Consider the following 25,023-nt stretch of genomic DNA (forward strand, 5'->3'; position numbering starts at 1 on the left):
CAATGTATTATAGTTAGAATACCAGAAAAAGAAAAAGAATGGAGCAGAAAAATATTTGAAGTAGTAATGTCCACACATTTTTCAAAAATACTGACAGTCACCAAATCACAGATCCAGGAAGCTTAAAAAACAGCATGGAAGATAAATACCAAAAAAACTGACACCTACATATGTCATATTCAAACTGTAGAGAACCAAAGACAAATAGAAAATCCTGAAACATGTTGGTATTGGAGCACTTTTTCTATAGTGGCATTAGGCTAGGGTAGACTTATCATCAGAAACCATGTACGCAGGAAGAGAGGGGCGTGAACTATTAAAGTGTTGAACAGAACCATAAATAAAAACAACAGCCTAAAAATTCTAAATCCAACAAAATTATTCTTCAAAAATGAAGGGAAATCAAGACCTGCTCTGACAAACAAAAGCTGAGGAAATTCATCATCACCAGGCCTTACCTGGAAGAAATGTAAGAAGCACTCCAGACAGAAGGGGAACAGGTAGGTCAGAAACTCAGATCTACAGACAGGGAGGAAGACCATCAGAGAAAAGTTATATGAAAGAAAATAAAATACTTCTTTTCTCTTAATTCATCTGAAAGATAACTGTTTGGTTAAAGTAACATATTAATAAAGTAATGTATTCAGTTATCATAGCTGTGGATAAGTTAAATGAATAACAACAAAGTCATTAAGAACAGAGGGAAGAATTGAGGATACTGTTATAAGGCACCTGTAAAACATATAAAGTGGTATAATGCTATTTGAAGGTTGACTTAGATGAGTTAAAAATGTATATTCCAAACTGTAAGATGACCACTAAAAACATTTTTAAAGAAATATACTTTATATGTCAGGAGAAGAGATAAAATGGAATCATATAAAATGTTAAGTTAAAACTAGAGAAGGAAGAAAAAAGGGCAAAATAGAAAAAAATAGAGCAAATGCAATGAAAACATTCACAAACATGTTGGCTATTAATCCAATTATATCAATAATCACCTTAAATGAGAATGATCTGAATACACTATTGAAAAGATAGATTGTCAGAGTAGATAGAAAATAACACCCAATTGTAGGTTAGTTACAAGAAACCCACTTTAAAGTAAAGACACATGTAGATTAAAGTGTGGGGATGGAGAAAGATATACCACACTAATACCAATAAAAAAAAATTGGAATAGCTATATTAATTTCAGACAAGTCACATTTCAGGTCAAGAATTATCAGAGAGATAAAGAGAGACATTGCATGGTAATGAAGGAGTCAGTTCTCCAAAAAGAGATATTAATCCTAAATATATATGTGCTAACAAGGAAGCATCAAAATATGAGGTAAAAACTGCAAGGAAAAATGGACAAATCACTCATAGTTGGAGACCTTAACACTCTTCTATCAGTAATGATAGATCAGTCAGGCAGAAAATCAATTGAAGATACAGCTGACTTGAAAGCACTATCAATCAAATTGTTCTAATTAAAATTTTAGAATATACAATCTAACATCAGCAATCTGCACATTTTTCTGTGGCTCATACAGAGCATTCATGAAAATGGACAAAATTCTGACATATAAAATAAATCTTAACATATTTAAAGTAGAAATCATGCCAAGTGTATTCTCAGATCATGATGTAGTTGAATCAGAACAGAGAGTGGGAAAATCCTCAAATTATGGTAGATTAAACAACACACTTCTAAATAACACATGGATCAGAAAAGAAGTCCCAAATTAAATTTTTAAAAACATTTTGAACCAAATGAAGAAAGAACTTACTAAAATTTGTGTGACAACCAAAACAGTGCTTTGAGGAACATGTGTAGCTTTAAATGCCTGCACCAGAAAAGAAGGAAGTTACAAAATCAATCATCTAAGCTTCCACCTCAGCAAACTAGGGAGAAGAGCAATGTAGACCAAAAAAATAAGCAGAATGGGTGAGATATTAAAATTAGATCAATGATCAATAAAATTGAAACAGGAAAACAATAAATATAATGAAATCAAAATCTAGTTCTTTGAAAAGATCCATACGACTGATAAACCTCTAACCCTGCTAACTAAGGGTAAAAAAAGCAGGTACAAGTTAACAATAGCACAGTGAAATTCTGATATTACCATATGAGAATGAAAGAAGGTTTGTCATTACTGATCCCATGGACAAAAAGAATTAGAAGAGATGACGCCACTGAATTTAATGAATGACTTGACCTATTAAGTAACAGAGAGCTAAGAGCTGGTGCAGCTGACAGGTGATCATTTTATCAACAGATAGATGACCCTGGATGGGGGAATAGAATAGTTTCTAGAAGAACATGTCCTATCTCAGGAGAGAGAGTAGGTATACGGATCCTTCAGTCAAGGGATGTGTGAGAAGGGAAGAAGGTGGACAACTAGGGTCAGAATTGGGGAAAACAACCCAGTTGCAGGGCTGTCCTCCTCCCCCAGAAACAGGAGAGTGGCTGATGCTTCACAGTTGCTTGGAAGCAGGTCTTCTTCCAAATGACCTCCAACAAATGTGCAATTTATGTAAAGACCATATATTGTTATCCATGTGCAGTTTCAAGAAAAGGCTTCTAGACAAGCCCCTCCCCCCAAACAAAAGGTTGAGCTTAAAGGTCTCCTGTGTGAAAATTCTCATCACCACCAGAATCAGTGAAATCAGGTATAATGAGAAACTAATTTCAGTACCCAAGGGAGTCTCTATGGGGATGGGTTGCATGTCGAAAGTGATAGACACTGATGTAGACAGGTAACTCCTTAGCAGAGGGAAGTCACTGGCTAGGGGAGAGGAGGACAGGCCAGGCAGAAACTGTAAGTGTCACATAGCCTGCAGATGCTCTGTCACATCTAGGTCAGGTCGAGGCCACATGGGGGTTAGAGGGTGCAGAAGGGAAGGCAGAAAATTCCCAAGGTGTGGGCAGGAGAAACAAGGACATGAGTAGAGACTCTCATATACCTCTCCATGCCTACATCAAGTGTGTTCCAGACCCTAGCTTCAAGTAATTTAGTTATGATTATACTGTTCATTTTAAGGATAAGGAAATAAGTCAGAGCAATTATTTAATATAGATAATAAAATCATGGAACTATTAAGTGACAGAACTGGTCCTTGAGTTAAACTCTCTGTCTCCATAACCTTACGGAGTTCCTGCTATTAATTCATTGTCTCAACCACCTCTGTGAGCTGCCATCTACCCAGCACCAACGACATTCAGCCACTAAACTGGAACCTAAATTAATTTCTGATCATTCATGAGCAAGTACATATTAAACTTTTCTGGAGTTTATTCCCAAAATGGAAATAGTAATAATAGTATCAACATTAGCAGTTGTTGGGAAGTTGTGGGCAATGGGCTAATTGTAGGTGGAGTACTTTTTAAAAGGTTTCATGAAGATATCTGTTGGGGGCATAAGAAATGCATAGCTATCCAATGGAATATTATTCAGCCATCATAAAGAAGGAAATCTTTCCATTTGTGACCACATGGATGGACCGCCAGGGCATTATGCCAAGCAAAGTAAGGCAGACAGAGAAATTCACATGCTTTGTCATAAGTATGATCTCACACTTGGACTCTTAAAAAAAAGAAAATGAGTGAGAGATACAGACATGCATATTGGTAGTTTGCCAGAGATGGTAGGGGAGGGTGCTAGGGTGAAAGTGATCAAAACATACAAACTTTCAGTTGTAAGATAAATAAACCCCAAAAATATATGTGGGCTAACGAAAGCCAAAAATACCAATGAACTCTCCACAGGACAAAAGCTAGAGTGTAAATATAAATACAGAGAAGAAAGTAAAGAAACAAGGAAGTCATTTGCATTTGAGGATGGGAAAATCTCCAGTGCATGTGGTCCTAGAATCCAAAAGCAACCAAGTCTCACGACAGCATTAGGGATGTCAATGTAGATAAGAGGCCCAGAAAGTGCAAGGGAGGTTAAGGAACTGGAAGCTGCTAGAAGGAGACCATTGGTCTTCTTGATGAGGAAATTGTTAGTGAAGTTACTGGAATGGACCCCACTTAAGTAATAGCTTAAGGTTGCTGATGTGGGATGGCATGATTTAAGAATCTTGGACTTAAAATTCTTGGAATACCCATTCTGTTGATCTTGGATTGATCACTCACATTTTTCTTTAAGCATGTGACCCTCTTCGTTTCTCTCTCACTTCCTCTATTTTGACAGAGATATGGTCAAGAGAAGGGTTTCCCGTTAGCGAGACGAGCAACGCTCAGTGTGAGCTTAAAATTGCAGTTGACACTAGGTCTCAGAATGGAGACGGTAATACAGAGCGATGGCCTCTGGGTGGCGCTAGAGTGCATGTTGTAGAGGGAGCGGTCCAAGCTCAGCTCCTTAGTCATGGGTGTGGATAGGGGCGGTGGTCCACGGATGGTCACATCTTCAATGTTTTAAGAAAATCCAGAACACTAGATGTTTATGTGAAATACCCTGATTGTTGTGTGTTGGCTCAATTGAAAAACAAAACAAGATTGCTTAGGCCATCTGGGCACCAGACCTGCCAGTGTGTCAATCTGCATCCCCTATTGTACACATTCAGTTCAACCTGTCACAGACCTGGGGGGACAGCTTTTGATGCCTGAGAGTCAAAGCTACTTGTGGTTTCCTTTGGTTGCACTGATTAAAGGGAAAGGGGAAAAAACATCCTTCAAAGCGAAGCGAGCAATTGGGATTAACAGTTTACCAGGACAACCGACATTGGGAAAGCAGAGCAAGAAGCTAAAGCCTGCAGGAGTTGGGCAGTTGTATGTTTGATTTTGATAACAGGAGGCATCCTTGTCTTCCTTAAATCAGGTTGAGCCAGGTATGCTTTACCTACTGTAACATAACCAAACATATGTGGTCATCCAACAACAGGGTATTAATGAAGTGAATTAAGGTGAAAGGCTATGCAAACATTAGATAGATAATGACTCAGAAAAACTGTTATTTATTTTTGGAATTTCTCACTTTATATGGCTTATTCCAAACAATATTATCAAACTTTTAAGCTTTAAAACAGATTAAGATATTCTATACATCACAGTTCTATGGCTTCATTTTTTTTTTCATTTTATAAAATAAGAACCTCTTTTTTCTGTAGTTATTTAGGGTCTGGAATAACATACATTAACACTCTAGGAGGCTGTGACTCTGGCTGGCAGGATGTTAGGAGATTTTCAGGACTGTACTCATGCCAGGAGAACCAAGAAGTATCCCTTTCTCTGTGTATTCCAGAAATGCTACAAAGATGTTCCAAAATCCAAATGATACTATCTGCACACATCTCCTCCCTTCAGTTCTTTGTGTTTAGTTGTCTCCTAGTTTCCATTCCTTCCAGGATAGTAGAGGTTTTGCCCAGCACCAGTGTCCTGAGAAGAAAGCAAAATTCCCAGTCTTCCCTGGCAGCTAAGTGTAAAACGTGACTCAGTTTTGCTCCATGCACTATAAGAAGGTGACTTTCAGGAACCTTCCTTCCAAGATGTTTGTCACCTTCCTCTTCTTCATCTCTTCCTACATCTTGCTGCCCAGTGTGCAGACGCTGCCATCTTCAATGAGAAGGATGAGAGCTATATTCTAGGGGATGACAGAGGTGATCTGGAATAAGAAATCCAGGAATATTTTGCTGCAGAGCTTCCTTTCTGTCAGGGCTATATGCTAACAACTGAATTCCATCCTAAACACAACACCTCCCTGCCTAACACTGTACCTAATGTTTGTGTTGGGATGAGGCAGCTAATAAATCACAACCCTACCTCCGCCCTTAGTCTGAAGAGGTGTCATCTCATCTTTACTATTCTAAACAACCCATGACCCCTGACTGGACATCTTGAAATCCCATTTAAATTTTTATAGGGCTAAGTTGATATGCTGGATAAGCTAGAATGTAAATTTTCCACTTTTTTCATCAAAATTTATAATGCAACTGTAAATCTGACAAGAGTCCTTCCATAAGCACTTTTGCTTTCACTTTTTTTTTTAATTTGGTTTTTCTTATGACTTTCTTCCATCAAGTAAATATTAAAATCATTGTATGAAGTTTCCCAAAAAATGACATTGAATTTTTTTTGACATGTCATTAAATGGATGTTAATTTAAAGAGAATCTGCCCCTTTTCTACAGTAAAGCTTTTCTTCCAAGGAAATAGATCCATTTACTTATTCAAGTTTTATTTCTGTCCATAGTTATAGAGCCCACAGATTTCTCATTAAGTTAATTCCCAGATGTTTCCAGAAATTTTGTTGACATTGAAATGCCAATTTATTAGTTGGTATTTTGATTTTAATATATCATAAAATATAACAAACATTTGAAGGAAAAACAAAATTGACTGGATTATAAACATAAATTTTAGAAAATCATTGCTACTACCAGAAGTGAAAATTGCACTGTGACTGCTCCAGTAATTTTGTTTTTAACAAAATTTAAAAAGTTTAGGAAAGTTTGTATTTACTATGAAGGGAAATTACACCCAAATGTACTTTTTGAAGGCTTTGTTTCATTTCGACAGCAGTTCACATCTCAGTATCAATCACTGATCTGGAAATCTTAACATTTCTATTCCTCTTTTTTAAAATTGGAAGTCTCATGGAACTGAAAGAATGCTTACAGTGACTTAGTCCATGCCTCTCATGTTATGTACCATGAAATAGACCAAGAAAGATAATGTGCTACGGCCAAGATCACCCAGTTAATTTTTTTTAATGAGAACATTAAGCAGGTACAAGAAGATTGGAACAATAAAAAGAGAAGTGGTTTATTGTTCAATAAACATGGGTTTGAATCCTGCACGTATACAAACTGCATCTCAGCAGCGTGCTCTGTAAAAGCTGTGGACCATAACATCAAACTTGTAGGGCTGTCCTGAGGATTACATAGCAAACTGCACTAAAAACACTTAGTCCACAGCTGAGCACACAACACATAGATCTATGCTTCAAAAGTGCTGCACCCCATCCATGTCTGGGATTAGGCGGGCCACTGCTGACAAATACAAAAGGAAATTCTCCATGAAGCAAAGTGATTATATTATTCCAACACCCACAGGGAAAGTGGATAAAATCATTTTCATTCAAAGAAGCAGTGGAAATCAGGTAAAGAGGTTGCCTCAAATATGGCAGAAGATATTTGAACCTGAAGCCCTAAAGATGATTAGTGGTAGGTATTCTGGCTTAGCTTTGAGGATTCCTGGTTTTAAGCTTGTTATCAACTGAGGACTCACAAACTGCCTCTAATGTGGGTAGCTTCAATGACTTGAATTTGGAACCATTTTAATGCTTAGTAACTGTGGATCAGAACTTTTGTTTCCTTATTGTTTTTAAGCCAGTCACTAGAAAGCACATAATCTACTTCTAATTTTTGTCTATAGAGAGCCCCGTAGCCAATTAGAACTTACTCCATACCAGGTACCACCTCATGCTAATCTATTCAGTGAATTTTAAGTCTCTTTCCAGGTACATAATCCTGGAACACAGAAGAGCAACATATGCTGCATGAAGGTAATGCTCTGGGAGCCTGTGACTCAGACACATGCCAGGTCCAGAAAACCTCAGCATCCGGCCAACTCTTAAATAATCAATTCCGACAATTACAAATGCCGTAGAATTTACACACAGGAAATGTCAGTCAGAGAATGTCTCTGTGCAATATCAAGAAGGTTCACTTCGCTAACCCAGGAACTTCAAGTGTCAGTTGTTGGAAGAGGCTAATTATGTTTATGTTTGCTGTTTACGTGATAATTTCCCTCCTCTTTATGTTGTGCTCAGGTCAGATTACTCCTGGAGTAAACTTACTTTGCTGTCACCTCTACACTAAATGGAATATGGTACTCAAAGCCACCATGTCACCAAAGAATGCTCCAAGAAATATTTTATAATTTTCAACATGAAGTCCAGAAATAATCATCAAGTAAGCATGAATTAGGAGTTTATTCATTGGGGACTATCCTGATACCTGAAAAGGATTAAGTAGGTGAGTAGCTATGATCATGGAACTCTGTCTTACCTTAACAAAACAAAATTACATATGCTATTAAAAACTCAGGTAATATTTTTTCCTTCTCACTTCAAGCATTACCCTTCTCATAGAATTTTGACTGTTACTCCATTTAACAATATTAAAGCTATGCACTGTGTGCTTATACTACGTGTAAAATTTCCACTTCATTTGAAGAAGCTCTGTAGCCATATTCACCTCTATTCATGCACCTAAACAGAATAAGTATAAAATCACTAGGAAAATCACAGAGGAAAAGGCTGATATGTAACAGCAGAAAAAGCTGACATTTCTAGTGTTCAACAAACTGCAAGAAAACTTGAGCATAAAACGTAAGCTGGAGCAAAGTCAAGGCTGATGTCATCAGTAAATGTGCATCTATTAAAACACAAGTTAAAACTCTTATAAAACACAAGTAAGAACAAGTAACAATTACTAAAAGAAAAATGGGCAGAGTACAAATAGGAAATTTATGAATGAAGAAACAGAATTGGCCATTAAGCATAACAAACATTGCTGACATATGATACTCATTAAATAATGGACAATGAGGCAGAAACAAAATCAGACAACTAAAAATTAAATTTAAAACTATTTCAATTTAAAATAAATTTTGATAAAAATAAAAATTTATATCTCACTCATCAAATTTAGAAACATGTAAATGTTTGGCACTATGACTACTAGTTAAGAATGTAAAGAAATGGGTTGTGCAATAGCTTGCTGGCAATGGTATCAAGTCTTGTAATGAACATGAAAGGCATTTTGTCAGAAGCTTGTAAAAGTAAAACACACATATCTTATTGCTCACAGATTCCACTTTCAATAATTACCCTTAGGAAATATTTGCATACAAATGTGTACAAGGATGTTTGTAAGTATGGCTTGTAATAGTCAAAATTTAGAAACCCCTCATATAGAATTTTATTTGGCAGTTACCAGGTTTTCACTTATCATGGGTAAGTGTGGAATATTATATAGCAATGAAGAGAAACTGTTAAAAAGAGTATCTATTTCTTTTTTTAGCATATATAGTAGAAATATCTAAAAAGCTATTAGAAGCAAATTAAAGATTATGAGTACAGTATTTTACCATTTGTTTAATTTTAAAACACACACATGAATAATATATTACTTAGAGTTCATGGTTACTATGGTTATAAAACATACTTCAATTTTATCTGCAGTGCTTTTTTTCTTTTATTAAAAACAGAAAAACTGTTATAAAATGTTCATCGTCACCATCTAGGCATAGGATGGCTTTTATGATTGTTTTTATTTTTGGACAGTGAGAGAAAATATTATTACAAAAAATCAAGAAAGATGCTTTGATCCAGGATATACATAGGTAATCTACAGAGGAAAAGTACAAGTAAAAATCCACCCAACATCACTATTAGCCAAAGGGCTGCAAATTAAAGCCACAATTGGCATAGATTTTTGATTAAGTGTAGAGTGCACGGTAGGTGTGCTGCTGAAAGAAGCTGGGGTAAGCAGGAAATATTTGCACACAAACATGTACAAGGATGTTTGTAAGCATGGCTTGTAATAGTCAAAATTTAGAAAAAGACCTCTTTCCTATTATCCCCCTCCCCTCCCCCAGCCCAGTGGAGCTGGAAGCAGTGGGTTGAGAAGAGGAAGGAAGATTAAAAGAACAAAGAGACCTGGAATAGCATGTGCACGTTTCCCCCTGCGGTCCCGAAGGACCACAGGTTAGGCCTGATATGGGGGTCAGGAAGAGTTTTGAATTACATAAAAGGCTTTAAACTTGACTTTAGGACTTCTCTACACATGAACATGTGACTTAGTGACCTTAATACGAATATTTTTAGAACTGAATATAACAAACTCGAGATGACATCACGGGGGCCTGGCTAAGGAGAATCGATTCCTTGTAGTAGAAGGCAATGGCAAAAACATTGAAATACAACACTGTCTACTAACAGCCTCAATAAGCAGAAACTAGAAGTTTGAAAGACGAGTCACATTTGAGAGAGTAGCCAACCCGCTGTCTGGTTTGCCCAGCCAGTCCTCATTATGCTTCCTTCTCCAGAGTAATTATTAATTACACGCCCTTTTATTCTCAGAAGGGTCTCAGCTTGGGTGATGACCAACCCAATGAGGATTAGGCCATTTGTTCGAGGACAATGAGCTAAAAAATGGCAGCACTGGAATTCAAACCATGTATGTCAGGCTTCAGACTCTGTTTTTTCTACTTCTATTAAATCTTACTAATCTGGACTAGTAGCCCTAGTCAGTAAAGTTTCCCAAATGAAGTTCAAGAAAAATAAATTATAACTACTACATTCAAGACTGTACCATACTTCATACTTAAGCCAATAATTGTTGCCACATAGAAACCCTTAGGGATTGACCTTAGTGACTAAATAAGATGTGTATACAACAAAATCATACGGTTCTGAAGAGATTTAAAAAAAACACTTTCTTAAGTAGATCAAACACTTAAGGTTTACATTTTTCATTTGCCTACACGCTTTCACCGTTAGCCAAAGGTGAAAGTTTAGAATGGTTATGAATTTGAAATTAGTAGAGTCCAGATTAAATTGTTTTATGTGTCTTAATAAAACTAATGAAATGAGATCACTATTCATAAAAGCTTAAAATATCAATCAATTATTTTAATACTGTGTAAAACAGTATAAACTCTGTAAAAATTATGTCACTTCCTTTTAAATATCAGATTACAAGATTGTGGTCCTTTATTAAGGAGAGAAACTTGAGTGTGTATTTGCAAAGAATTCATCCTTAGGGACATGCTTTGAAATATTAAAAATGTCTCTGAAAACCACATACACCCTATTGTGTGAGCTGCATTTACATGTTGCTTATAGGTGAATGTTCACTGATACATTTAGTCTCACAGTTTATCTGTAAATATGCCATTATTTTCTTTTCGACTAGAAAGGAGTATTTTGCTTCCAATTATATTCCAATATGTTCCAGGTTTTGCTTCCAGACTAGGAAGCAATTTTTCAATTTCTGTCTCTCTAAACCTTGTCTTGGAGGGAAATTACCAAGAGGTCTACACTGCAGCAGAGAGAATAGAAGTCTATGTTTCCCCCTCTACCCCTCATCAGTTATATGACCTTGGGCAAAACCTGCCTGACTCTCTATTTCCCTTCATGTAGAACCAGAACGCCACTATCTCACAATTTTTAATTAGGCTGAAAGCCCAACGTGAGTCAATGTTTGTATAGCGAAGGACATTCAGAAGCAAATAGTCTTCCTCTTTCAAAGCACTGTACAAATTCAGTGTATTATTACTACTGAAATAGTTTCCTTCCAGAAAACACTGACCTTAAGCAGAAAACATTTCCTAACACAGGGCTCTCAGAATTCCAGAAGGGGAGCAAAGAAAGGGACAGTCAGGCCAGGAGTGGTGGGAGGTAGCATTAAAACGCCCCGTGGAGGAATGTTTCAATTCTCAGCAGATCCCAGCTTTTCAGAATGTGCACGTGTTGGAGCGGTTAAATCCTGAGCAAAGCTCATGGTCTGACAAGTCCAACCGCAGTTGTCAATCTCCGCGGAGCTGCTGACCAAGCCCTCCTGAGCTTCGGGAGGGAACTCCCACCCTGGCCCAGACTCGCTGCGTTCTGCAACTGATCTTCCCTGAGCCCTTTAATGAATGTTGACACTTGGCAGAGGCACGGAGCGCAGACACATACTCTTAATGAGCTCTCATTCCTAAGAGGCTTTGGCCTCACGGGTGCATAACTCCTGCCGTGCGCTTCCTCCCTGTTATCTGTCCCGGCTCTCATGGTGCAGAGGGCTGCAGTTAGTGCCAGGCAGAGATGCCACATCTGGGCACAGCTGTCGGCACATATTGCCAGGGTTCAGTTGGAGGGGACAACAGGCAATGTTCAGCACGAAGCCCAGGGGTCCTTCCAGACCAAGCACTTTCAGTGTCCTCTGCAGAGGGAGTGCTGGCCTAGCAGGCAGCAGAGCAAACCTGTGATGGGCACCAAGCCCCATGCCTTGGGGCAGATCCAGCCTTCCAAGCATCCTGATAACTTGCTCAGAAGGAGAGCATTTCCTCACCAAAAATGTCTCAGCCAGTGACCTCCTGGGTGGCTGTTGTTCTGAAGCTTAAGCGGCCTGAACTGGGAGAATTAAGCGCCTGCTGTGGTCAGGCAGTCCCCAACTACCTGAGAGGGCTGCAGTGGTCGTCAGTGTCTGACTCAACCTGCAGTCTACAAGGAGGAGACAGAGAGCAAACGGTTGCATCAACAAGATCGTAATGTTGGAGAAAAAGAGGCATGCTGTGAGAGAATAGGGGTCTGGGCATTGGGAACACGGCCTCTGAGAGAGCAGTCAGGAAGACCCCTCTGGGCTGAGGTGTGCTGGGTGAACAGGGCACAGCCATGAGAAAGCTAAGAAAAGAACCTTCTAGGCAGAGATAATGCATGCACAGTGAGAGGGAGAATCCTCTGTAAGCCAAGGATTGTGCAGGGAGGAACTTTATAAACTACAGGGTGTACAAGAGAAACGTTTCACAGCACCATTATCATTATTTGAATGGTCCACATCCTGCACCCTTCTGACAGTGTTTTTTACAGAAAGAAGCCAGCTGGGTCTGCATTGGGTAATCGCCCCCCTTGTGCTCAAATGGATGGTGCCCTTTGCTTACGGCACAATGCTGTCCCTTGGACTGTCCTGGCCCTCTTCCCCTCTGGTGGGGAGTCCCTTGAAACAGACACTCTGCCTTTTGTTTTTATGGCACTAGTGGAGCAAGTTGGCATAAGATAGGCACCTTAGAAACATTTGTCAGATGTATGCATGGAAGAGACAAAATCTGGGGTGATAAAGGAGAACAGGCTGCCTTCAAGGGGTCTGGAGGAGGAAGAGGGGCTCAAGTTCTTTTTCCCCCAGTTTTCTTGAGATATAATTGACATACAGCGCTGCAGAGGCTTAGGGTGTAGAGCACAATGCTATGTGAAATTCTCATGGCAAAGTTACAGGGAGAGGCATTCCCAGGGGAACTGTCACCATGCGGAGCTCAGCCCTGTCATCACAGCCCTCAGATAGCTCATCTGCCTCTCCAGGCACAGATTAAGTGACCTAAAGGTACTTTTTCAGCTACTTTTTTTTTCCCCAGTAGGGAAGAAGGATCCATCTTCATTATATTGGCAGAATTCGACCTCTGCCAGCGATAATACAAGGTGTAATGAAATGTGTGCTAAGTATAAGGAAAAAGAAAAGGAGAATAAAAAAAGAAAAGCTGAGGAAGTGTAAGAGAAATGCATAAAAATTCTAGACCTTTGATGCTAATACCCTTTTTACAATGGCAGCTTGCTGGTACCTTGATTTCATGAATGAGACTCAAGAGCAAATCTAAAATATGGTTTGTAGCTAGCTTCGGATTTCATATGGCAGTTATCTTGTATTATTTGAAAGGCCAATTGATTATTAGGAACACATTTCTTTAACTTGGACTACCATGCAATAGACAGGTAACTATTACATCGTTGTTAGAGCCCAGTAAATACTGCTGATTGGAAACACATTTCTTTCGATTCAACAATATGATTTTGTATGTATCTATTACAGGAATCTTGAAACTCTATCAATTTGTGCCAAAACACATCGCTTTTCCTTTGGATTCGTAAGGCTGAAGATACCGTCTCCAGTCGGGTGCTATTAAATCCGCAGTAAGTATCTTATAATAAATGGTGACGGCTACAGTAGAAGTTTGGCAGTTTGTTTAATCACTCAGAATAATAACTGGAAACAAGAGCACTCTCCACATTAAAAGCAGATTTGTTCAAAGCACGTTGGCCACTTTGTGTCTAGACTGAACTACTGCTGGCTCAAATATTCTGGACAAAAATTCACAGCAGCAACACCCTTTTCGGGAGGGGGAATGAATCACTGTGTGCATTCTGCTACCCAGTGGATTTATCACAGCACTCCTACCTTTTTGGATTCAGGCAAAGCTCTGCAGCCTGGGGCTGTAGCACAGGCTGGAGCTGTGTCAGAAGCAAAAGGAAAGGAGTTGAAGAGGAGAGTATCTAAGCCAGCACTTCATCTAAGTACTCCTGCTATACAGATGAGCCAACCAAGGTGACTGGTTAGTTCAGGGCCATTTCCCCGGGTTATGGTCCACCCTTTCCAGGGAATGTAATAGGTACACAAAATCTGAACACAGCACTGCACTGCATTTTTGTTTTTCACTAAAGGGAGTGAGGCTTTAATTTCTCTGGAACTGGGTGGAGTGTAAAAGACATTTGCTGTTTTATAATTATATTTACTTCTTACTTCATTTTGGTTTAAGATAGTAAGATGGAACTTGATTTATATGGGACTTGTGACACCAGGCTGACATCCAGTTTGCCAGTAGGTGAAACATGGAAATACTTTCCTATAAGTTGGTAGGCAGATGCTTCTCAGTGGGTCCCCATCACCATCCAGCACTGGGACCCACTCCCCAAGCCTTCCCACAGTCTGGCATCTACAAGGTTCATGCTAGAATGTTCCTTTAAAGCGGAGTCTGTCCATTATGACTGGTCAATGTCTGTCTTTTACACATTATTACATCTTTTGAATTTCTGTCCTGGATATGACAATAGAGTTTGCTAAAGACTGAAACAGTCCCACAAACTGTGAGAGATGGTCTCTCATAGAAGATACACAAGCACAGCCAATAGAATGGACATAAATACTAAACACATTACCACAGCAACCTATTCTTCTTATAGTAATAGCTATGGAGTGCTTGCCATGTGACAAGCCCTCATCAGTGTCCTTGACATGCATGAACTCATTTAATCTTCATAGAAGTCTTATGCAGTGGGAGCTATCATTTTGCAAATGGAAGAACAGAGAGGTGAATTAATTAGCCCCAAATCAAATAGCTAGAAAGTAGTAGAGATGTGACAAGATTTGAGCTAAAGCATTATGACTCCAGAAACTGGGCTTTTCATCTCCAAAGTGAAACTCTTGCTGGGATGGCACATAGATTATTATTATAAATTTATATTTGTTGGTATTTTTTAGGTGATTATCTGTTGGAATAACTGAGACTATGGAGTAGGGAGGGGTAGACCAAATTATTATTGTGACTTAATTCCCTCTGTAAATATTAGACAGATCCTTGTTTATCTGGCTTGAATCTTTTTGAAATAAATTAGTTTTGTGGTTGTTTCCTGCTGGTGATTATCAGATGAATCTGATATCATTTAGCTATTTATTTAGATCATTAATGAATTAACTAGGTAATGATCATGAATTATTTAGATCAGTGATTAAATTATTGAATTGAAATTAGGAGTGAGTTGAGAATAAAAGGCCACACATTTGTACAGTCTCACTGATATGAAAAGTCCAGAATAGGCCAATCCATAGAGACAGAAAGCACATTGGCAGTTGCTAGGGGCTGAGGACGGGGAATGGGGGTGACTGCTAAAGGGTATAAGGTTTCTTTTTGAGGTGGTAAGAATGTTCTGAAATTAGATAGTGGTAATGATAGTTGAAGCACACAGGTATGGCTCAGGGTTTGTGAATGATAGATTGACTTTAAAACAGAAAATAAAGTAAGTCAAGGGCCTCTCTTGTCAGGAGGCTGGGCATTCCTGAGGCCACTCTGGTTAGGGGAGATATCTTGATCTTTCGCTATTGAAGGATAAACTACATCCAGAAAGAAAGGAGGAATTCAAACCATACTGAGGGGAATGGGTAATCTTTGGATTGAAAGAAACATCTAGAAAATATTCAATCCAATTAAATATAAGTAATTGCTGAGTTAGCATCATGTGGGGGGCACAGTACTTGGCAGCAGCCGACAATGAAACAATGTTATTTCTGATGGAGGGATCACTAAGTTAGGAGGGGTGACAGGCCCTGCTCCTAGTGAGGCTGGAGAACCGCCATCAGGATGTGCCCGGGAACCCCGCTGCTCCCATGTGCAGTGGCCGAGGGCAGCCCAGAGTCGCCCTCTCCACCCACCAAATTCAGATACTGGATTTTACTGGAATATGTAGAAAAGATCTTTCTCCCATGGGCAAAGGATGCTCACTGAAATCATATGACACTGATAAATCATTCAGAATGACACAGCAAAGGAGAGGAAGTGACCTAATGCTCGGGTTTCTCTCCAGACCCACCAGCCCAAATGTTGTGCACCTTTGTAAGTCCGGGGAAAGGAAATCCCGGGGCAAAATACCTCTAAAAACCAAAATCAGTCAAAGGGAGAAATAAAGTTTAAAACCATTTATTGCTCACAAACTGCAGTCCCAGGCCGTCTTTCTTCTCCTGCTCAAGCAGCCACAACACCTGCCTTCCCCCTCACCTCTCAGGTACAGATAAGCCCTCTGTTGCCCAGGTAATCACCCATTGATATGGAGATGAACTCCTCCACCCCTGAGGAAAGATGCAAATGCACTAAAGCCATAATTCTTTCCACCTCTGAACACTTATTGATATGCAGATGTACTAAAGCCAGGCGAGATATTCTGAAAATGTTTCAGTTTTACCCACAGCCTTCCATGCATGACCACTGACTAGAGAGGGCCTTGGTGAACACAGACTAGATGGAAAAAAAGTGAATAATCTGAAAAAAATTTTAAAAGCAGATCATTTAGAGCTAGGCTGTGGTGATTCCTGATAAATTATCCTCCCTCCCTCCACACGAAAAAATGGTTCTTTGGTGATGCAGGTGGTCAAAGTGGTTCCACTCACATTCCCTTCCCAGCTGCATGGTAACAAGAAACATAAAAGGTTTTTTTTTCCCAATGCTGTATTGATCAAGCCCGTTTTGTTTTCTATAGTCCTGATTCTTTGGCATCTTGGGGCCTTACAGACCCAGAAACCCTGTCTCTCCCAGAGTTAGCCAATTCCTGGAGAGAGTAAATGACTCACCAGCAGGTGTGCCTTTCATATGCAAACAAACCATCCCAAGCCCTCAGCGCTCTGGACTCCTCTACTGGGTTCTCCTACTCAGGGCCAGTGTGCCACACACCAGGCCACTAGGGCAGCCCCTGCACCCCAGAGAACCCTGGAAAATTATTCTAACTAGCCAGTCCTAAACCCACTTACCCTGCCTCATGCCCTCCTTCCCGTGAACCCATCAATAGCCTTATGAGAGGTTTCCCTTTCTGTGGTTTCACTTACCCGCTGTCCACTGCCTTCCAGAGGCAGATGGTCCTCCTTCTGATGAACGGGAGGAAGGTCAGTAACAGCCTAACGCTACATCCCTGTGCTTACGTCACTCACCTCGCTGGCTCCCATCACGTAGGCATTTTATCATCCCACATCACAAGACAGTGAGCACAGTACAATAAGATATTTTGAGAGAGAGACCCTATTCATGTAACTTTTATTACAGTTTACTGTTACAATTTTTTAATTTTTAGTTGTTATTGATTTCTCACTGTGCCTAATATATAAATTAAACTTTATCCTAGGTATGTATACATAGGAAAAAACAGTATATAAAGGGTTTGGTACTACCTGCTGTTTCAGGCATCCACTGGGGGTCTTGGAATGTATACCCTGCAGATTATGGGGGACTAAACTTAAAAACTCTTGCCCCCAGCTCCCCTATGCTCCCTGCCGCCTGGCCTGGGGCTTCCCTGTGGAGACACCTGCGGCAGGCTATGCCTCATCTTCCTGGGAACTGTGAGTAACAAACTATCTTTTCAATGGCAGTTACCTTCTCACCTAGTGGCCTCAGCTACATGAATAATAATAAAACCTATATTTTAAGATAAATGCACCCTGAACCCTGGATTGAGAAATTCAGGCAGCCTTTCCATGCCCTTTTCTTTACCCTGCCATCATGGGCTCATCAAGTAAGACTAATTGCATACTCCCAGGGCAAGAAGAATGCGTTCATTGATGCCCCCAGGCTCCCTGGGACTCTGGGTAGACTCCCAAGGAACTCGCTCGCTGCACCCAGTTCTGGTGACAGATGCTCATAAGCTCCTGGGCTTTGGGGCTCTGCCAACTCTCAGGGGGCTGGGGCGGGGGTACAGTGCCAGACTCCCCTTCTTCAGACCCTCAGTTTTGATGAGCAGTTGCCTCAGAGCTCTCCTCCCTTACCTCAGGGTGGGAGCGCTGCAGGAGAACTCTAGGGGCGGGATCAGCACCGCCATCAAATGATAAGGATGGCTACTGTTATACAGTCTCAAATTTCTAGTCTCCCTCATGTAGGCTGGTGGAGCTATGGCTACAGGACGAAGTCATTGACCTCTGGGTGAGTTTTGTAAGCATGGGCCTGGCAGAAAACACAAGGACTTCCCTATATCGTGTAAAAATACTTGTTTCTCAAAACCGTCATAAGTACAGGGCTCTAGACACAATTCTGAGCAAACAAAGATCCTTTCAATGCTGCTGAAAAGCCTCAGCCAAGTCAGTCCACTTTCTGGTTAAACACACATATATGCACATGCACATGCACATATACTTGAAAAATACTTATTTGTATATACATCCATATACATGTATATACATCCATATGTAATTGTATCTGAACCTACCAATGGTAACATCTAGCACACTATTGAACTTGCTATATCATTACCCATCATTCCACAGAAGGATTTTGAATGATCACAAAGTATACCATCTTGTGATTCTGCAATGCTTGTTAGATATTCACTCTGATTTCTAACTTTAAACTGTTATGACTAGCATTCCTGTATACACTCTGTACATAAATCTCTTTTAATCACTTTATTTTTTTCTCTTTGTAGGTTTTTTTATGGCTAACTCAAAGTCTATGAACTGTTTGGGTATTTGAATGTATTACAATGGATCCTATAAAAGTATTTTATCAATTTAAACTACTACAAGCAATGGTAGGAAGGTTGTCACATCTTCAACACAATAGTAATTATCATTTTTGTGAAAAAAAAATAACTGTAACAATTGTTCTTTGTTACCATCTCCTTGACCACTTTTGATGCATTTTTTCATATACATGTTACTTGTATTCACTCTATGAATTACCTATGTTTTCTTCATCCATTTGCCTATTTTAACTTATTTTGTCATAAATTTCACTTTGATAAATTAAAAAGGAATATAATGTACACCTGTATACACTTGATGATTATTCATAATTTCAAATATCACTTAATCTTTTTAAACATTAAACAACTACAGATAAAATTAAAGTTCCCTTATCACCCCTCTCCTGTTCATGTCTCCTGTCCCATCTCCCTCATACCACAGAGTAATGCCTGTTCCCAATTTAGTGTGCAGCTTTTAATGTTTGCTTTTAGTATATTTTCATATACTAAGAACCCTATATGACATTTATTTGTTGGCATGCTTAAAACTGTACAGAAATGGTAGAATTCTAACAGTTATTCTGCAGCTTGCTTTTTTAATCATAAATTTGTTTTTACACCTATCCACATTGATATAAGGATAAATCTGGTTCACTTCTTTGAGCTACTATGTTAAAACCCATTGTACTTCAGTAACACAGTTTCTTTACACATTCATCAGTTGGGTGTTTGATGTATTTCCTCTTTTCCCCCATTAATTCTGCACCCAATTCCAGTGTGTGTGTGGGTTTGCCCCGCACACCAACAAGAAATTCTCCAACTCCAACTGCGGGTCCTACAATTCAACTCAAATCTGATGCTATCACATCCCCCAATTTCAGTCCTACAAGACTCCGCCCGCCCCACCCCCTGCCTGCCTCTGCACACACACTTCAGACACCAACTACAAGTCCAGGTTGTCACTTGGGCTTCTGACCAACTGGCTATAGATCAGAGGTTCCAATGACCCCCTCTTCAGGTCCAATTAATTTTCTAGAGTGGCTCACAGAACTCAGAGAAACATTTTACTTACTAGATTACCAGTTTATCGTAAAAGGATGTAATGCATAAAAGGCCAGCTGGAAACAATACATAGGGTGAGGCAATTCAGGGAAAGGGGCTTGGAGCTTCTGGGCTCTCTGGGTGCACGGCTGTCCCTGAATCTCTACGTGTTCACCAACCAGAAGCTTTCTGAGCCCTGTCCTTGGAAGTTCTTAGGCTTCATTACACAAGCATGATTGATTAAATCATTGGCCACTGATTGAACTCAGTTTCCAGATTCTCTCCCCTCCTCAGGGTCAGAGGGTGGGACTGAAAGTTCCAACCTCTAATCACATGATCCATTCCCCTGATGACAAGTGCTTCCTCTGCCCCATCTTTAGGGGATGTCCAAAGGTCCCCTCATTAATATAAAATCAGTTGTGGTTGAATGGGATTTGTTGTGAATAACAACACACCTATTTACCTTTATGACAATAAAGCCATTTCAGGAACTGAGAGCAAAAGACCAAACATTTTAACAAAAGATGTTCCCATGCTCCGTGGATTAGGAAATTCCATGGATCTGGGGAGTCAGGAACCAGTTTTCCCGGGTATGGGAGACATACATGTTATTAAACTTGTTTGCTTTTCTCCTGTTAATCTTTTATTATGGTCAGGCAAGAACCTAGAAGGGTAGAAGAAAATTGTTTTTTCTCCCCTAAATGATGGTTTAGAATTAGTGCAATCTCTCCCTGGTCTCTTCGTTTTAATCACTTTGCTAATTCTGCCACTGGCACTCTGATGGAATATTGCTAAACATTCTCCCACAAAAAAAATCCAGGGATTTAATTGCTTAACTTCAAATTTCACACTCAATTTCCAAGTGGTAGTATGGCACACTCAATTCCGCACGTTTTGAAATCGGACAGGAGAACCCAGAGCTGATGGATATAGCTTTGAGCCCACGTTCCACCAGTATGGAAGTGACTTAACCCCCTCTCCAGGTCTTATTTTCTTCATCAGTATAAAGATGTTTTATGTAGCCAATGAGATAATATATAAGATGTCTTTGGGTTGGAATCCCATCTCTGCCATCTACTAGCTGTGTGACTCTGGTTGTGTGCCTTAATTTCTCCATACTTCAGTTTGTCTATCTGGAAAAAATGGGAACCATAATGGTAGGTACCTCCTAGTCTTTTATAAAAATTCAATATATTATTTTTGTACTTGTAACAGAGCCTCTTACATATGAATCATTAAATAGCCATTATATGCAAGTTTTGTTAAAGCTAAAACCATGTGTCTATAATATATACATCACAAATAGCTAAAATAGTTGTATTATTTTACATGTTCAATTAGCTTACATTTCAAAGCCCAAGTTTCAGCTCAATGATGACCTGGCAAATGAATTATTTATAGGGCCATTTCTCATATAGGCCCACTCTTGAGAGGTACCCAATGGGAGAATAAATAGGTTTCTGGCTTATTTCCTTACTGATCAATCTGTTAGTACCAGGAGAGTCAATGCAATGCAAACTATTTTATAGTTTTCTATGTTTGATTGGAAGGAACAAGGGGACTTTCCCTACGGCCTCCAGACAGGTCGATCTATGAGACACTAAGACCAGGAGTTTGGCTAGGGAGAAGGAATTCTCATAGGAGCTGGGGAATGCTGCAGAATGAACTCGTACTGTAAGGTAAACACAGAGCAAAGTGTTAGGGAGCTAGTTAAGGCAGAGAAGCACAAACAGGCTTATCAGAGGGTCTGTAGTCTATAGCACAGTATATATATATGAGTGAAAAACTGAAAATTCCTAAGAAAAATGCTGTGGAACAGAAGAGGTCTCTGGTTTCCCTGGCATGGTATGTGCAGCAACAAAGAGGTGAGTGACAGATGGAACAGCCCTGCCTCATATTAATGCAGGAATCACTGTAAGTGGTGAAGCCACTGCCCCAGAGTCAGAAGACCTATACTTGGGTCTCCATGTGGACATTTCTTACTGCCTTGGTCTCACCTATGTATAAGGATGACTATAATAATTTCCCTGCTTACTTAATAGGGTTGTAGAAAATGGAATTAAAGTAATTGATGCAAAAGAAAATAATAGATGTGAGAAGCAATGTGTTACTTGAGTTTATATTATTCTAAGTTCCCTTCAGGTCCATTTTGAAAAGAAGCAATAAATTAAGTGCAAACAGATGGATACTTGCTAACTGCACTGCCATAACTTCTCCCCATTACAGAAGTATATATTGCTGAAAACATTGAAAACAGAATAGTGCTGAGAAAGTAAAAAAACAAAACAAAACAAAAACAAAAAGCTGTTGTCTCTCGTTCCATCATACAGAGTATTATATATGTAGTATATAGAGAGATATGTATTAAATATGTAAATATATATTATGCGTAAGTACATGTTGTATAAATACACATACACACACATACATAAACGGGGAAGGTTTTTTGTTGTTTTTATTTTCTATTTGAGGCTACAAGGGAATATAGGTGCCTCTCCATCAGAAGAAATCTCTCTAGAATTTAGTTTGCAGAACATTCTGGAGAGTTTGAAAAGAATAAAAGGCTAAGACTCCAGGTTATAGTCTATTTGAAAGGATTCAGTTTTAAGAAATTAAACTACTCGAAATAAGAATTTATCAGAAATACAGAGTGGAAAGTGCAGAGAGAGGGGAGCTAGAGAAAGGAGATAGAGGTGCATGATGATTTTACGTGTGTTTCGTCTGTCAATTTAGCAAAGTGATAGTGCCCCGTTATTTAGTCAAAGACCAGTTTAGAATTGCTGTGAAGGTATTTTTTAGATAAGGTGAACATTTAAATCAGTAAACTGAGTAAAGCAGATTCTCCTCCATAAGGTGGGTGGGTTCACCTAATCAGTTGAAGGCTTGTCTTAAGAACAAAGTCCCACCGCCTCTCCCCGCTCCCCCTCAGGTCTCAGGTCAGCAACAGAACAGCCCTGGAGTTTTCAGCTTTCTGACCTGCCTTACAGATTTCAGAGTCAATAGCTCTCTCAATCATGTGACCCAATTCCTTAAACATAAATCTATATCTGTTATTTATCTATCTGTTTTATTTTTTAATTTCTCATCTCTGTTTCTCTAGAGAACTTTGGAGAACACAAAGGGTTGTTGAGAGACTGGTTGAGGTGCCCTGTCCATACATGAGGACTCCTGGGTGGGGTGGGTAGCCAGAGGGCTTGGAGGGCTATGCGTTGTATCCCACCACATCAACCCCCAAATCCAGCCAAGGTGCTGCACACAAATGTGTTGTGTGTGTGGTGAATCAGGGACATCTATTTTAAAAGCGGCGGGTGCATTGTTCCTTATCTAGGCTGACTTTGGGTGGAGAGGAAAATCCAGATGCAAAACTGGGTGAGTTCAGACTTTGCTCACATAAAAATATAGGAACATTGAGGATACCATGAACAGTAAATCCCTAACACTGTCAGGAATGTTGGGAAGGTTCTCAGCCTCTTGCTGAGTGATGGTTACTTTTATGTGTCCGTTTGGCCTGGCCATGGGGTGCCTGAATATCTGGTTACACATTATTTCTGAATGTGTCTGTGAGGGTGTTTCTGGAAGAGATTAACATTTGAATTAGTGCATTCAGTGAAGCACATGGCCCTCCTCAGCGTGGGTTTCATTCAATCCAATGAGGACCCAAATGGAACCAAAAGGCCAAGGATGAAACAATGTGCTCTCTTTGCCTGATTGCCCGAGACAGAAACCAGTCTTCTGCCGTCGGACTCGGACTCAGATTCATATCATCGGCTTCTGTGACTCTTAGCCTCTAGACTCTGATGGGTCTACACCAATAGCTTTCCTGCTTCTGCAGCTTACAGAGGACAGATCTGGGGACTTCTCAGCCTACAGATTGTATGAGCCTTATATTAAACCAGTTTTTACATGTACCCATATGCATTACATATACAATTACATATATATAATATATATAATATTCATTTACTTTTCTGGAGAACCCTACTACACACCAGATACGGGATAGTAGGTTCAAGGCAATTTTCTGTGAATCTAAGAATAATAACTACGGGAAATTTTGTGCAGGGATCTAAAATCCTGCAGTTAGGCTCCTGGGCACCATCAGCCACCATCATATGGGTGTCATTATGGCTACAGCTTCATTTGTGTCCTCACTCCATTGAGGATGGGGCACCCAAGGCTTCATAAACATGGAATCACCTACGCTGATTATTTCAAGGCCTTTGTTAGCCAGCAATATTTTGTGAACACTTCCTTAGTCCTTTGCCTATAAGATCTCTAATGAGTATGCATTATCTTACTGTAAATACATATCTGCTGAATGACTAGATCAAATAATCATAGTTTATTTAATCTATCTAATATTTCTAAGCACTTAAATTTGCCTGGAATCTTCACAGTAATGAGAAATAGAATGGTGACCATCTTTGCACAGATATTTTTATATACATCTAATCAAATCCTAAAGTGGCAGTTCTTGGTGAAAAGATATGCACATTTTAATATGTTTGAAATGCACTGCCAAATTGCCCTCCAGAAATGTTGTTCCAATTTACATACCCACCATCGGCAGGCATATCGGAGTGTCCATGAGACTGTGCCCTGCCCAGCACTCACATAATTTTCCTTTTAGTCATTGCCGATTTTGAGACAAAAACAGTAATTTCATTGCTGTTGTAAGTTCTATTTCTTTGGCTACCAGTGTAGATGAAAAAATTTTTAATTTGTCATGTATATTTGTTCATTGGTGAATTGCCAGTTCATGTCTCTGCCCCTAATTTCTACAGTAATGTTTTTTTAAATTGATTTGTAAGAGCTCAATATATTAAGGATAATAACATCTTTTCATTAATCTCTAAAAAAACTCTTTCCTTGTTGATAACATACAGTCTTCTAGGGAAAAAAACATTTCATTTTAGGAAATCACATATATGAATACTTTCTCCTTTAATTACTTAAAAGCTTACCTTACCTTATTATTATGTAAATGTAAAATCAATACTTGAACTTTTCTATGTATTTATATTTCATCCTTTCTCTTTATAATCCACCTGGATTTTATTTTGCAGTACAGTTCATGACAGAGCATTAAATTGATCAGTTAAAAACTGATAAATGAACATAATTTGTTTTAAGTAAATCCATTCTTTATCCAATAATTTGTAGAGCTACCTTATTAAATGCTTCATATATAATATAATATATATGAATATATGAATAATGCATGGATTAGTATTCAGTTCATA

At 39.2% G+C, this 25,023-nt stretch overlaps 1 long non-coding RNA gene across 1 annotated transcript; it reads left to right on the forward strand.

Moving 5' to 3' along the window:
• Window positions 1-7,776: 7,776 nt before the first annotated feature.
• Window positions 7,777-19,047, forward strand: LOC140848740 (uncharacterized). The gene is made up of 3 exons (XR_012129855.1): window positions 7,777-7,967; window positions 13,560-13,660; window positions 17,542-19,047. It is a non-coding gene; the product is annotated as an uncharacterized lncRNA (long non-coding RNA).
• The last annotated feature ends 5,976 nt before the right edge of the window (window positions 19,048-25,023 follow it).

This window comes from Manis javanica, chromosome 4 (genome assembly GCF_040802235.1).
Source record: "Manis javanica isolate MJ-LG chromosome 4, MJ_LKY, whole genome shotgun sequence".
NCBI lineage: Eukaryota > Metazoa > Chordata > Mammalia > Pholidota > Manidae > Manis > Manis javanica.